General features: G+C 37.7%; 1 pseudogene; it reads left to right on the top strand.

Annotated features, from left to right (window-relative positions):
* The first annotated feature begins 12,467 nt into the window (after positions 1-12,467).
* LOC105805861 lies at positions 12,468-13,681 on the top strand (annotated as a pseudogene).
* Positions 13,682-15,113: the final 1,432 nt, after the last annotated feature.

Raw genomic sequence — 15,113 nt, 5'->3', positions numbered from 1 at the left:
AAAGAGCGATATTGCTGCGGAGTTTCCAGGAGGTCTCCCGTGGCCCTGTTCCATTCAGTCGCTGGCGCTGTCCGCAAAGTGACGGGGAACTGAGAGTGAACTGAGGGACACTGCTTATAGAACTGTGATCCGGGACACATAAGTCCCCCTCTGCCCGGCGATTCGACCTCCGCCCCAACACACCGCGCTAAAGGGCCAGCCTCTGCCACTAGGCAGAGTAAAGGGGCCATTTTCTTTTTCTTTTAAATTTTTTGTATAGTTGTGATCCGAGACGACATAACTAGCCCCTCCACTAGGTGACTCGACCCCTACCCACACATCGTGCCAAAGGACCTGCTCCTGCCTCCAGGCGGAGTAAAGGGGTCGTTTTTTGTGTGGGTTTTGTTTTTCTTTTTTTTTTCTTTTCCTCTTCTTTTCCTTTTTCTTTTTCTTCTTTCTTTTTTCTTTTCTTTTTTCTTTTTCTTTTTTTCTTTTTCTTTTCATTTCCTTTTCTTTTTTTGTCTTTTCTCTTCTCTATATACATATTTCTCTTAATTCTTGCTCTTTACTGTTTTCTGTATATATATACACATACATATATATACATTCTTCTTCTTTCCTTCTCTTTCCCTTCTTCCTCCTCTTTGCTCTCTTTCTGCGAGTGTGTATGTGTGTGGGTGTGTGTCTGAAGCCCACGACTGCAGAAGCCCGATTGTTGAATCTCCACAGCGGGGCTGTTTTGCACCAAGGAGACAGCGCGCACCCTTGAGAGTGTCTAGTGACCAAGGAGGCCGCTCTTCAAGATGAGACACGTGGTCACCTCTCTGCTGCGACTTGGTGGCTGGAGCTGCCGGCCAAATGGACAGATTCCACTGCAGGAAGGGCCGAGTAGAGAGTGAAGGAGGCTGTTTTCCCAGCAGGGTCCTGTAGCCTCATTTTCACGGTGACTTGGCGATCAGCACCTCCTCCCAAGGAATTAGTTCCCCACCCTTGGCAGTGTAGAGGAACAAGGGAAGCTGTTCTCTGGACTGTGACCCTGTGGGGGAGGTGGATGACCCTTGACTAAGATCTGACCACCGATATTGCGTACTAAAGGGACTGACCCCACATCCGCTGGGGTGGAATAGCAGGACAGGCTGCTTTCTGGTCTGGGTCCCTCAGGGGTCTTAGGCCGGGCTTCTCTAGCATCTCTGAAGTGTGTACTTCTTTCCAGCTAGCCAACCCTTCCCTTGAAGGGGTGGAATAATAAGGGTTGCCACTTCCTGAGCCGATCAATGTTAATATCAACAGTGTTAAGTCAGGTTGATAGTATGGTCCCTTTATATCTGTGGTCCCCAGCCCCCAGGCTGCAGATGGGTACTGGTCCGTGGCCTGTTTGGAACCAGGCCGCACAGCAGGAGGTGAGCTGTGGCAAGCAAGAGAAGCTTCACCTGTATTTACAGCTGCTTCCATCACTTCCATCACGACCTGAGCTCCGCCTCCTGTCACATCAGCAGCAGCATTAGATTCTCATAGGAGCATCAACCCTATGGTAAGCTGTGCATACAGGGGGATCTAAGTTGTGTGCTCCTTATGAGAATCTAATGCCTGATGATCCGAGGTGGAACTGAGGTGGCGATGCTAGCACTGGGAAGTGGCTGCAAATACAGATTATCAGTAGAGAGGTTTGACTGCACAATAAATGTAATGCACTTGAATCATCCTGAAACCATCCCCCCTACCCTGTCCATGGAAAAATTGTCTTCCATGAAACCAGTCCCTTGTGCCAAAAAGGTTGGGGATCACTGCTTTATATGATGTTATGAAAATGATACTTAACCTTTGTGATCTTCCTCCTAAAAACACAGAATCCCAGTGTAGTCATAAAAAACATCCAACAAATCCCAATGAAGGGACATTCTACAAAATATCTAACTCATACTCTTCACAACTGTCTAGGTCATCAAAAACAAGGAAAGTCTAAGCAGTTGTCACTACCCAGAGAAGCCTAAAGAGACAGGACAATTAAATGTAATGTAGTATCCAGGATGAGATCCTGGAACAGAAAAAAAAAGCCATTAGGTAAAGAGAAAGGAAATCTGAATTAAGTATAGCTTTAGTTAATAATAATATATCCATATTGGCTCATTAGTTATGACAAATGTATCATATTAATGTAAGATGTTAATAATAAGGGAAACTGGGTACAGGGTAATGGAAACTCTATACTATTTCTTTGATTTTGTTTATTAAATCTAAAAACTGTTCTAGAAAATGAAGTTTATTTTTAAAAACTTAAATATTGCTATATTACATTTTGTTCAAACTCTAAGGTGGTAAACAGAAGAAGACTAATAATAATTAAGGGAACTCTATATCCCTGTTTCTCAAAATGTTATTCTAGTAATATCTGCATAAGAATCTGCCAAAAGAATTCAATAAACCAATCAGATTTCTAGAACCTGCCCCTGCCAAATCCTAATGATATATAAACTGCGAGAAGTAGAGCCCAGTAGTCTTCATTTGAACAAGTGTGAACTTCAATGGTTAATGAGGTATTCTACATTAGTCTTAAAAATTCCTTTTGCATCTTTGTTTATTTCAATAAAAGTAACAAAAATAATCTGACCAAATAAAAAACAGCAGATCAAACAAATGAAGATCTTCTCAAATAAGTTTAATAAATAAATTTGACTTTATACATTTTCACTATTTAATATTTATAATCAAATCAGTCATGATTATTTTCAACATGCCCCAGAGAGTGTCAAAATGTATTTCTCTCAATATTAACTCAATAGATAACTGATGCATTTTATAACTTGAGCAGCAGAAATTTACTCATTACTCACATACCTAAAAATATCACCCCAAATTAGATATGTTTCATCATATTATGCCTAAGAACACCTAGTGAAGGAGAAATTTCAGATTCACCTAATTTTGATTCAATTTGAAATTCATAACATGAGTAGATAGCTGTTTCATCAAACTTTTAAGAGTCAAGTTAATTTGCCATCAGTACAGTAGTTGTTTCTTTCTGAAATAAATAAAATTTTAAGAGGAAATAAGGTTTCATTATGATGGAATTATCAAGGGAAAGAAGTCATTACCAGAGTGGTTGAAGGAGATAATTAACAGAGAGCAGAACGCTTCCCTTCCACATCATTCATAGTCATTCTTAGAATTTCTAACAGCATCAATCCTTCGTAGAGTATTCCCTAAGAAAGGTGATGCGTTTTTGCAAAGAGACATTAAGGGGCAATGCTAAGATGGTTTTTCAGGTGCAATTTGATTCATAGAAATGAATGTAAGAAGTTATGTTTTTGTGTCCTACTCTTTTCTCATCTTTGAGAATTTTAAAACCATATAAAAGGAAAAAGACAGATAAGATATTCCATTGAACTTTTCTAGATTCCAGGAAAATTTTATTTATTTCTCCTTTTAGAAGAATGAAAATAAATTCTAATATACTTAACTCATTTTGATAAAAGTGTAAAGTAATTGTGATATTAAAATGGCTAAAAATCTCACTCATTAGAGTTTCACTTATAATCCTATAACATTTAAACTTTTGATATCTGGAATTCTGACAGACATTAAACAGGAGGAAATGATGTTGAAACTATTATGGCTGCCAGGAATTATGGTGAGAGATCTTTTTATTACATGACTTCCATCACCACCATCCCCAATGAAAAGAGGCAACATGAGTTGTGTCTGTGTGAAAATTATAACTTTGGCACTATTAGATATTTTAAATATTTAAAACTATTTATTACAAGAGCTAGAAACACCAATTACATATTGAAAATAAGGTATATATTAAAATAGTCATAGTGAATATTAATGTCATTCCACCAGGTAAGATATTAATAAAATTCAGCTTTCTTTTCCATAACTAAATTTAATTTGTATCCTAATCATTAAGTGGCAATAACTTAATCTCAGTCATTTCAGTTTCCCTTCCCATCTTTCCCCTTGGGCTAATAGTTAAATTCTTTAAGACTTATATAGTGTAGGTAGCAATCTGGGCACGTTCAACATCATCTATGTACATATATATTACCTTGCAATCAGCTGAGGTGTTTGTGTTCGCAGGTAATCCATCTTCAGCTCATGCACATCAGTGTCAAAGCCTCCTTCTCTTGAAAGCAAGGCATTTGCAGTTTCTTTGCCTCTCTTTGCCATGGCCATACTGTTCTCTGCCACTCAGAAGTATTTCTGCTGTTCCCTAAGCTCTGCAGAGGCACATGGAGATTCTAGAAGGCTGCTTCAAGCCCATTTGTCTAGACACTCCACACAGGGGTTTTTGCACCATGCTGGGGTGCAGAGAAATTGGAGAGCCTTTTATTTCCTAGGATCTCCCTGAAAAAAAAAAAAAAAAAGAAAAAGCACAGGATCATTTCACTCCCAAAGTTCACCAAGTCCATCTAGGGGTGGGGGATGTTTTACCTCTCTTGGATTTGGCAGTTAGGGTGAAGAATGGAAGAAAGTATATCTGGCCTCTTTATAAGAATCCACCAGAGAGACTAATAGCTCTTTTTCCCCTCCTTCTTTTCCCTACCACTCCCTAGTCTGGAATATTCTTTATATAGTCAGTGGGGTAAGGGAAAAACCTGGCAAGGGAGAAACTTTATTTATCTTGTATTTTTTCTAAATATTTTGTGTTATAATTGGACCATGATATTTGTAACTCAAAATTTTTTAAAAGTTGACTCATTTTCTGCTCTCTGCTGTAATAAAATTGCCTTGATGCATTTCATTGGATGCCTCGTGGTCTTAACTGCCAGAATGAGGACAGATCACAGGGCAATTTGGAAATATTGGAGGAGGGGAAGGAATGTATAAGTTAATATTGCAAATATAATTCTGCCAAATGTGTGTGTATATCATAGGAAATAATCGTCCATAATTCTATACTTTTCATTCTTACTAAAAGTATAGTTGATATTCTTGGAAAAGTTAGAAAATTAAAATGAAATATTATCAGAGTAGAAAATTTTCACACAAATACAGATTATCTTTCCATTTATACCAGCTTAGTTATACAATACAGTTACACTCATACTGACTGTACATTGAATTGGTTGAATATTCAGCACTGCAAAAGTATAAACTGGCATGAAGATATTAGCCTACGTGAATTTTATTTATCAGCCAATCTATGTGTGCTCAAAAATTCTTAGGATAGTTAAATAATAAGTATAGGGAAACATCTACATGTGTATTTTCATTAATAAATACTTTAAATTGAAATCTTACTTTTAGAAAGCCACCTACCTTTACTAAGAAGCCAGAGAAAATTCTTTCCTTATCTCCAATTTTATTTCCAATTCTTGACTGGCAGACACATCCCTTCCAGGATAAAATACACTAAAGCAAGTGATTTTAAGTAATTATAGTCAGTTGCCATAATTTATATTTTATTCACACACATGAAGGGCATTCTTAATGCATGTTCAACCTATGTAAAATGGAGCAAAGAATATAGCGACATGGTGAAAAAAGAAGATAATCAGTGTATTGTTTGAAACTAATCAGAAACTTACAAAAAAGTTCTCAAGAAGACACTTTAGATGGATATAATACGCGACACTACTCTGGTTCTAAAATGAGAAGTCTCAAGCTTCATCAAACTTACAAGAATCACCTATCTCTAATTCTATTCAGCAAAGAAGAGCAATAAATTGAGGCTACCTCTCAGCCATATCTACAAGTATCAAGATAAGTCAAAAGCAGAATAAAGACAGCTGTGTAGAGATGAAAAATTCTTAGAAAGCACCCAGACAAATCCAAATGACAATTGCCAAATCAAACAAAAATGACATTACAAAACACTGTCCTAAAATAAGACTGATTTCTTTCTTGTGGCATTAATATTTTAAAAACTGAAAAGCAGTGATTTGTCCTTCAAAATGTTTATCCTTTCACATGTGAGCTTTGCACGCCATAAGGCTGTTATTTTATAGCCTCTTGGGCTGGCGGCTCTCAGGGATTTTCACTGGCATAGGATGTACATCTGTGCGTGTGCGTGTTTTTGAGTATGTACATATCAAAGTGTTGTCATTCTAGGATCTCTCTCTGTTTCTCCTCCACCCAATTCTGGCCAACCAGGTCAGTCAGTGAGTTGTTTTAGTTTGCTTCGGTTAAGTGCCAAATGGGAGTTATCTAATAAATGAAACATTATGATTCACATGCATTAATTTAGCCAGCATGAGAAACAAAAAATTTATATATCTCAAGCTTTATTTTTCTTTAAGAAGACCCAACCCTAAATTGTACATAAGGCAAAAATTATCACAAGTTTTTTCTCCTCCTCATCAAAGAGGATAGTAGATTAGGCTCACTGTGCATACTTGAAACATTTTTACACAAACGCTGTAACACCACATTACCTTTTCTAAGCATTAAAGGGAATTTCCCACTGATCATCACTCATGAGTTAATGATATTCTATGTGCTACAGCTATTAAATTGCATTTTAGGTAGTCTGAACAGAGAGGTCCAACTTGTTCCCTCTTCACATTCAACTCCCTCATCTAATTGGCCCACTGAGAAAACAGTTCTCTTAACCCTTATCTTTTTTTTTCACCCTGCATAGTGCTAATGGATATAAATTTGCCTGACAGCAGTTCTGTAAAAGTGTACAACTTGGCCCTAAATTGTATAGGCTTTTATTGGTTGTCTCTCTTTGTGCCGGATGGACAAAAGCAGGATCAATTAAACCGATAATGGCAGAATTATGTGAGAACAACGAGATGTACCTCCACCATAATGCCAGAGTTCACTATACACATCCTGTGATTCCACAGATGAATAAAGACACACACCCCTAGCAAAGGCACTTGCCTTGAGTAGTTAGCTGTGTAGAGAAAGGACTTAGGGAAATGCACCATATGTTCCCTTTGAAAGCGAAAGTGCTGACACCTCACTGAGCTGAGAACAATGAAAGCAGCCTGAGCAAGGATAGACAGAATAATAAAGATCCAGAGAGAGTCAGGACACACTTTTTGGTATACAGGCAGCTCTGGAACCTGCATTAAAATACTAATTTTTTAATTATACAGAAAAAGTATATAATATTTTTATCAGGCCTATTTCTTAATACACTAAATTTTGAATTTGATTAAGAATGCATTAATCGTCATCGGCGAGAAGAGGCAAAAGTAGGATTCTCAGCCTTAATCCACAATTAAAGCAAAACCAAAAATCAACTTTTATTAGGAAGCCTGCAAATGAGACTTGATCTGTCACTATATCTACATATTGGTTATTGAGAATGTTTATTTATTCATCATTGTGACATGATTGCATATGACGCTAAATGACAGATTTCTCACCAGTAAAATCCAGAAAAGATAACCAAGTATTTCTCGTATAAGATTTCATGCATAAAATCATTGATCATTTCAGTAAAAACTATAACTTTAATAATTAAACTTGGCAATAAGCCAGTAATTAAAAAGAGCTAATCACAATATTTTAACATGTATAATTCTCTTGATCAATTCAAGAGACCTAATTTGAGACCATTAGCCAAGAAAGCCACCTTTATTTATTTATTTTTTATTTCTGCATATTATGGGAGTACAAATGTTTAGGTTACATCGCCCTTACCCCACCCAAGTCTGAGCTTCAAGCGTGTCCATCCCCTAGATGGTGCACATCGCACTCATTATGTTTGTGTATACCCATCCCCTCCTCCCACCTCCCATCTGCCCGATGCCCGATAAATGTTTTCCTATATGTACACTTAGGTGTTGATCAGTGAAACCAATTTGCTGGTGAGTACATGTGATGCTTATTTTTCCGTTCTTGGGATACTTCACTTAGTAGAATGTGTTCCTGTTCTATCCAGGAAAATACAAGAGGTGCTGTGTCACCATTGTTTCTTATAGCTGAAAGAAAGCCACCTTTAGAAGTGCTTTCAAGTCTTTTAATTTCCTGCTCAGGAAATTTGTGTCAAGAATGGTGGAGCTATAAGGTAGTAGAAGGACTAACACCCATTTGAAAGGCTACGCCCCATACTATCCCCGAATTGTTATTTCCTCAAAGAGGTACGGCATAATTCCAAGAGAACAGTATATTGGTCTGAACAAAGCAGGCACTAAGATAAGTAGTGTATATATGAGGTGATCTCAGCAAGTGCTATGATGGAGCAAGCAAGTTAACAAGGAAAAAAGAAGAAACAATAAATCTGCGAAGTGGATTTGATTCTGTCCTAGTTGGATCTCAGGGTCCTCTAAGAGACTGAGGGGACATGCCTCAGAATTCTGGACAAAGTCCAGAAAGGACAAAGTCATACTGCCTGGAGTCTAATAGCAGTTCTGATGTTTAAATAGACACTCAAATAGTTGGTTGCCTTCTCAGAGTAGGCATTAACTCATGCGTACTCCTCCCTACCTTTAGCAACTTAGGTCTATTATTTCTGCTCATCCTGTTTAACTGCCTGTTGAGAGTCCTTAGTTTGACTCTGATTGAACTTGCCAACATAGACCATATAGTATAGGACATTGCTATTCATTCTTAGGTTATTCTGGGCAACAATAGATCATTAGCTAGTCAATAGATGATTAGAGCGAAGTCACTTTACCCTGGGTCCAAGGTGGTGAAGATATGAGGTGAAGATTATATCAACATTTTCATATAAATGAATTATAAAGATCTAGGTATGAAACAGGCATTATGAGGCTTCCCATGACAGGCCTCTTTAACCAGCAAGCACCTGGCTTGACTATTCTAATCATGAAGCTTGATAACATTTTTTCCACGTATAATCTATGATACATGATGTGTGCACAGCCCCTCATTCTCTGAATACGTTTCACAGATCCTGATACATTGCTTCATATTCTGTACTTAGAAGCCACTCCATAAATATTGTGGACTGCCTATGAAACTCCAAGGAAAGAATAATATTGTACACAGTAGGCAAATGTTGGCTGTAAGTACCTACCCAAGTGAGTCAGTGGATTCAGCAGGTCATAACTTATGCTGCTGGATTATATCACCATCCCAGTACAGAATATTATCAATCCAAATTGAAAATCCTACCCTTGTCAGCAGCAACTAGTCTCCTGACAGACCATGTCTGTGTATTTATGAAGCGCTAAGAACAAGCAATGAAAATCCTTTAGAGACAAAGAGCCAAAGAGGCACAGATACCTCAAATCCAAATATAGTTTTAGTTCTTCAAGTCACTTCAATACATCACTATATATTGAGAGAAATATTTAAGACCACAGGCAAGAGTGATTCAGGACCCAATATGGAAAAAAGAAATTGTTACAAGTAAAAGCCTCCTAAGTTACCAAGATTTTTATAGTTTTTCATTGTAAATCTTATCAGAGAGCTTTGGAAAGAAAAAAAAACTTTCAGTAATTTTTTCAGGATTCTCTGTAAGTTTTTAATATTCTGTATAGCCAAGGATGCACATTATACAATGCTTCAAATTATTTTGAATCTTTATCTTTTAAATTCAATTTTTAAATTATTTTTGTCTATCTTTTTTGTAAAACAGACTTGCTAAGGGTATAAACCCACAGGTGGATTTTTCTGATTAGACATGATCATTTCTGTCACCTTTGTGGCATTTGGCTAATCAACTCAGAAAATATTCCATGATGTATCATGTACCAAGCACCAGGCCAGGAGCCATGGACGAGACAAAGGATGGAGTCCACACCCTCATGGAACTCACAAGCTAGCAGGGAAATAAGAAATGTATACAAATAATGAAAGAATATAATATGCCATAGAGAGATATAAAGTGATAGTCACACAACAATTTATTGTGTCAGGTGGGTGGATTGGATCATAAAATGTTTATGGAAAAGATATGTTTGAGATAGTCTTTAAAGACAAGGCTGGATTTTGACAGGCAGGGCCAGAGGGAAAGCAATAATAAAAGTGCAATAAAATCAAACAGAAGGCATGATTCCTTAACAGTGATGATTTCTACTTAGTAAAACTATGCATAGGTATAGGAAGGCAGATCAGAAAGGTGGGATCATCAAACACTAATTTGAAAAGTTGTAATAATTTGAAAGAAAGAGTCCAAATGTTCAGAGGAGGTCAGTAACAATTAATTCCATATTGATCCTATATATGAATATGGCATATCTTTTTAAAAAAAAAAACAAACATTAAAAGTCTTGAAGTTTCACACTAGTCATTCTTCAAAATTTATTTTGCAGATAACTGTAAGTTAAATGAAAGAGAATTCCTGAGCTCTGAAGAGATAAAGATGAACCTAGAAACCTAGCCCATGCACATTTCCAGGGAAATCTTCAGGCACGCCTCAGTCCCCTGCTTTTACCCAGTGATTCCTTGCTTGTAAATACTGCAGAGATGGATAGGTGATGAGAGGAAGGAAGGAAGAAGGGAAACAACAAAGCAAAGAAGGAAGGAAAAAAGGAAGGAAGGCGAGGAAAAGGAAGAACAAAAAGAAGGAAAGAAAGAAGAAAGAAAAAACATAGCTTTTATGTATGATTTTTAAAGATATTTCACTCACACTAACTTATTTTATTCTCACAACTTTTTATGACAGATAAGAGTTAACTCTGAGAGTCATTTAAAAGAGTCTGGGCTGTGTGACATGTCTGAATGACATAGTCATTAAATGATAGGATCAAGTCTACATTACAATTTTTTTGCCCATTGCTTTTCCCATTACATCAAACTGCACCGTTGTAACTCTGTAGGTAATATCTACTCGTATGACGGTGATTTCCAAATCTATTACTTAAGCCCAGACCTTTTCTGTGTATCTCAACAACCAGTTCAATTCATGTGTCGCAGGAAACCATGGCAGCCAGTTTGGGTTGCTCAGTGTCCATTTGGACTTCTCAGTTTGCTCATCAAAAGCTCCTTTTTCCACTTTCTTTTCACTTTCATCATGTTTCATTTTGTATTCATTTTGCCCATATATTAACCTAAAAACCCAAAAGATATTTTCAGATACATACCTTATTCATGTCCAAGCTAAATGGATATGGGGAGATGGGGGAAACAGCTGTGTGTATTATTCAAATGATTCATATATAACATCCCACTCATCAATGATCTTTGCTAACTGGGGAAATGTCCATCTGAAATTTCCTTTTGAAGAAGTATTTTGAAAAAAACTTGGATCCAAAATGATTGGATTTTTTTTACCACATATCACATGTAGACATGGTTTTACCTTGCAAAGAAATATTCAAGTCATTTTGATTTGACATGATATCACACAGAAATGCTGCATTCTTACAGAAATCTTCTTTCAACAATTCATATTGCTGATTCCATTTGTTCTTCATAAAATTTAACTATCTGTTCTTGCAGAGATAAAATTTTGGCTAACACCTGTTCCTTCGATAGCCAACACATTTTAGAATGATATGGCAAATCCACACTGAATACCTCATTCAACTTTAGCATATTACAAAACTGATGATCCTGTTTGCATTTGGAGAATATAGTTAACAATACTTATAACTGTTGCAAAGTGTCACTTAAAATAATAGGTTAGCACAGAGATTTTGCTGATGCAAGATACAATGAAAAGAAATGAGAGCATCTGGATCTGTTAATACTTTTTTTATCTGCGAAATAAACCCTTCTTGTTTTCCTGTCATGGAAGTTGCACCATCTATACACACACTCACTAAATTTACCAAATTCAGTCCAACTTCACGATATTTATCTTGAAAGTTGTTGAAGATATCAATTCCCAGTGTTCTGTTTGCGGGAGTGCCCAAAGTGAGTAACTCTTCGTAGCAAAGAAAAATCTTCTGTTATAACCCAAATGATATGTAAAACCTGTGCATAGTCAGTAGTATCAGTTGATTCATCCAAAGCAAATGAATAATATATATTTTTCTTTTGAAGTATTGCATGAAGTTGTGCTGTTAAGTTGAAGGCTAATTCATGCTGCTGATCAGTTATGGTTCTCCTTGAAAGAGGTAGTTGTTTGTATAATACTTTGAAATGTTATTGGGATCTAAGCATCCTACAACTGTGACAGTGCATTCTTTCACAATTTCTACATCACTGAATGGCTTCCCTTTTTTCCAGAGGATATCAGCTACTTTATAAGCTACATTATTTCCAGGTCTTATTGCTGCTCGAAAGAATCATCTTTGCTTCTGTCTTTTGTCATTTAATTTCAGCAATACAATCTTTTGCACCTCTCCCTCTAATTTAAAATATTTGTGGTCCTTATGAGTGTAATAATGCTGATGAGCATTGAATTTCTTTAATGTTGATATTGCAGTATCACAAAACAAGCAAATCATCATACCTTTGGCAGAAACAAGATTATATTGTCATTCCCAATCCTCATTAAAAAATCTGTTTACTTCCTTCAGTGTTCTCTTGGTCTTCTTTGACATGATGGGCTACTAAGCAGACAGAATTAAAAACTACTGTCCCTACCAGTGGGATTTTTTTAAGGGGTATCTCATTGTGGTTTTATTTTATTTATTTTTCTATTTCAGAATTTTATGGTGGGATTTGATAGCAGGATGTCTCACGGGAAGTTCTCAGCTCCCAGACATGGTCTCTGGGCTTCTTGCCTTGGAGGCACAGAGGCAGTATTGTGGGAAGGTAAAGAGCTTCCCCAAGAATGACCCCTCCAAGCCTGTCCACCTCACAGCCTTCCTGAGACACAAGGCTGGCATAACCCACATCGTGCAGGAATTCAATAGGAAAGGAGTCAAGGTGAACAAGAAGCAAGTTATAGAAGCTGTGGCCATTGTAGAGATGCCACCCATGGTAGTTGTAGGCATCATGGGCTATGTGGAACCTCCTCGAGGCCTCCCGATTTCCACGACCATCTTTGCTGAGCATATCAGCAATGAGTGCAAAAAGCGCTTCTACAAGAACTGACATAAATCTAAGAAGAAGGCCTTCACCAAGTACTGCAAGAAATGGCAGGATGAGGATGGCAAAAAGCAGCTGGAGAAGGACTTCAGCACCATGAAGAAGTACTGCCAAGTCATTTGCACCATTGCCTATTCCCAGATGCGTCCAATTCCTCTATGCCAGAAGGCGGCTCTCCTGATGGAGATCCAGGTGAATGGAGGCACTCTGGCTGAGAACCTGTACTGGGCCTGGGAGAAGCTGGAGCAGCAGGTCCCTGTGAACCAAGTATTTGGGCAGGACAAGATGATCAACATCATTGGGATGACCAAAGGCAAAGGCTACAAAGGGGTGACCAGTCATTGACATGCCAAGAAACTGCCCCACAAGACCCACCAAGGGTCTTGTGTAAGGTTGCCTTATTGTGGCATAGCATCCTGCTCATGTCGCTTTCTCTGTGGCACAAGCTGGGCAGCAAGGCTACCATCACTGCACAGAAATCGACAAGAAGATCTATAAGATCAACCAGGGCTACCTTATCAAGAATGGCAGATTGATCAAGAACAATGTCTCTACTCACTATGGCCTGTCTGACAAGACCATCAACCTCCTGGGTGGCTTTGTCCATTGCAGTGAAGTGACCAATGACTTTGTCGTGCTGAAAGGCTGTGTGGTGGTGGGAACCAAGAAGTGAGTGCTCACCCTCTGCAAGTCCTTGTTGGTGCAAACCAAACAGCGAGCTCTGGAGAAGAATGACTTTAAGCTCATCAACACCACCTCCAAGTTTGGCCTTGGCTACTCTCAGACTGTGGAGGAGAAGAAAGCATTCATGGGACCACTTAAGAAAGATCAAATTGCCAAGAAAGAAGGAGCTTAATGTCAAGAACAGATTGTATGGTTGGTGGGATCTCAATGAAAGTTGTTTTCCAGTGGGGAAAAAAAAATACTGTCAAGCTGTGCAACTATTCACAAATTCCATTTCAAACAGAAACACAGTGCACCATTGTCAAAAGCTGATAACAGATTGTCATAGTCAACTCCCATAAACTCTCACCAACCAGCCTCATGCATTAGTGGCACCAGTCAGGCGGGGGAAGTTAGAACCAAATCATGAGCGTAGCATTGGTCAATTTAGCCTTTATGGCTTATTAACATTCTAATTGTGCCAATCAATGTGGTAGGATTATTTCATCGAAACTTATTTTATTCTTTGGTATTTTAAATGTGTTCATTTTAAAATAAAATAAAAATATAAAAGATGATCAAAAATGTATTAATAAAAATAAAGGGATTTGTTCTGTAAAGTTTGGATTCAGTCAAAAGGCTGCACTTAAGGGCCCAGAAGGCCACATGTGGCCTTAAGGCCACAGGTTCCCCACCCCTGCACTAGTGTATAGCAGGGTCCCCTGTTATTCTCCCTTACAGCATCCTCTTTTTTCATTATAAAACTTACCAGAGTTAGTCAGTGCAGATTTATCTGTAGATTCACAAGTATAATGCCATCTCTTACTGTAGATAGTGGGTTTCATAAAGGAAGGCCATCTGTTTTTTACCACTGTTATGCAACATTCAGCATAATGCCTGGCCCCTGTACATGGTAGATGCATGATAAATATATAAGAAAGAAAAGAACAAAGGGAGGGAAGGAGGGAGAAAAGAAGAACAGTGATGAGAACTAAAGAAAAGGGAAGCTAGAAAGGAAACAAATGGTAACTTTTAAAAGGAAAGGAAGAATAAGAAAAGAATAAGCAGAAAAATATAGGAAAGATAGAGGCAAATAAGAAACTATTATAAACTGGTAGGAACAAAAATAAAAAGAAAACAGAAAATGAAAACAAAATGATCTCTGATGACAGTCTAGCCAATCCAGCATTTTTCCATGAATATCAACTAGAAAACCAGACTGAAACAGGATTATGACTGTCACCAATGAAAAATTGTCGTATCAATGTCTCCTTGTAATACATGTATTGGTTTATGGACACAAACTCCTTGAGTCAGCACCACAAATCTGGCTAATGTTCTTTAGAGCAGCCTAAATTTGCCCTTTAGGGTTCTGATTTAGCTGACAGATGTGTAAAACCCCTTGTAGCCAGTTACCTCAGTATTGATTACACATCTGTGAGGCTCATAGCCTCATGTTTTTTTAGCTAAGGTCAGCATTACCTTAAGCCCTGTGCCCTGATGTGGAGCTGTCTGTATTAGAGGGCATGACATAAATTCAGCTTATACCTTGGCCACTTCTACCTTATACTGCTGGTGTTTGTGTAGATGAATATGGAAGACATTGATCTAAAGTTCTCTGCTGG

This window comes from Propithecus coquereli, unplaced genomic scaffold (genome assembly GCF_000956105.1).
Source record: "Propithecus coquereli isolate 6110/MARCELLA unplaced genomic scaffold, Pcoq_1.0 Scaffold135, whole genome shotgun sequence".
Lineage (NCBI taxonomy): Eukaryota > Metazoa > Chordata > Mammalia > Primates > Indriidae > Propithecus > Propithecus coquereli.
This window is presented reverse-complemented; position numbering and strand designations above follow the sequence as displayed.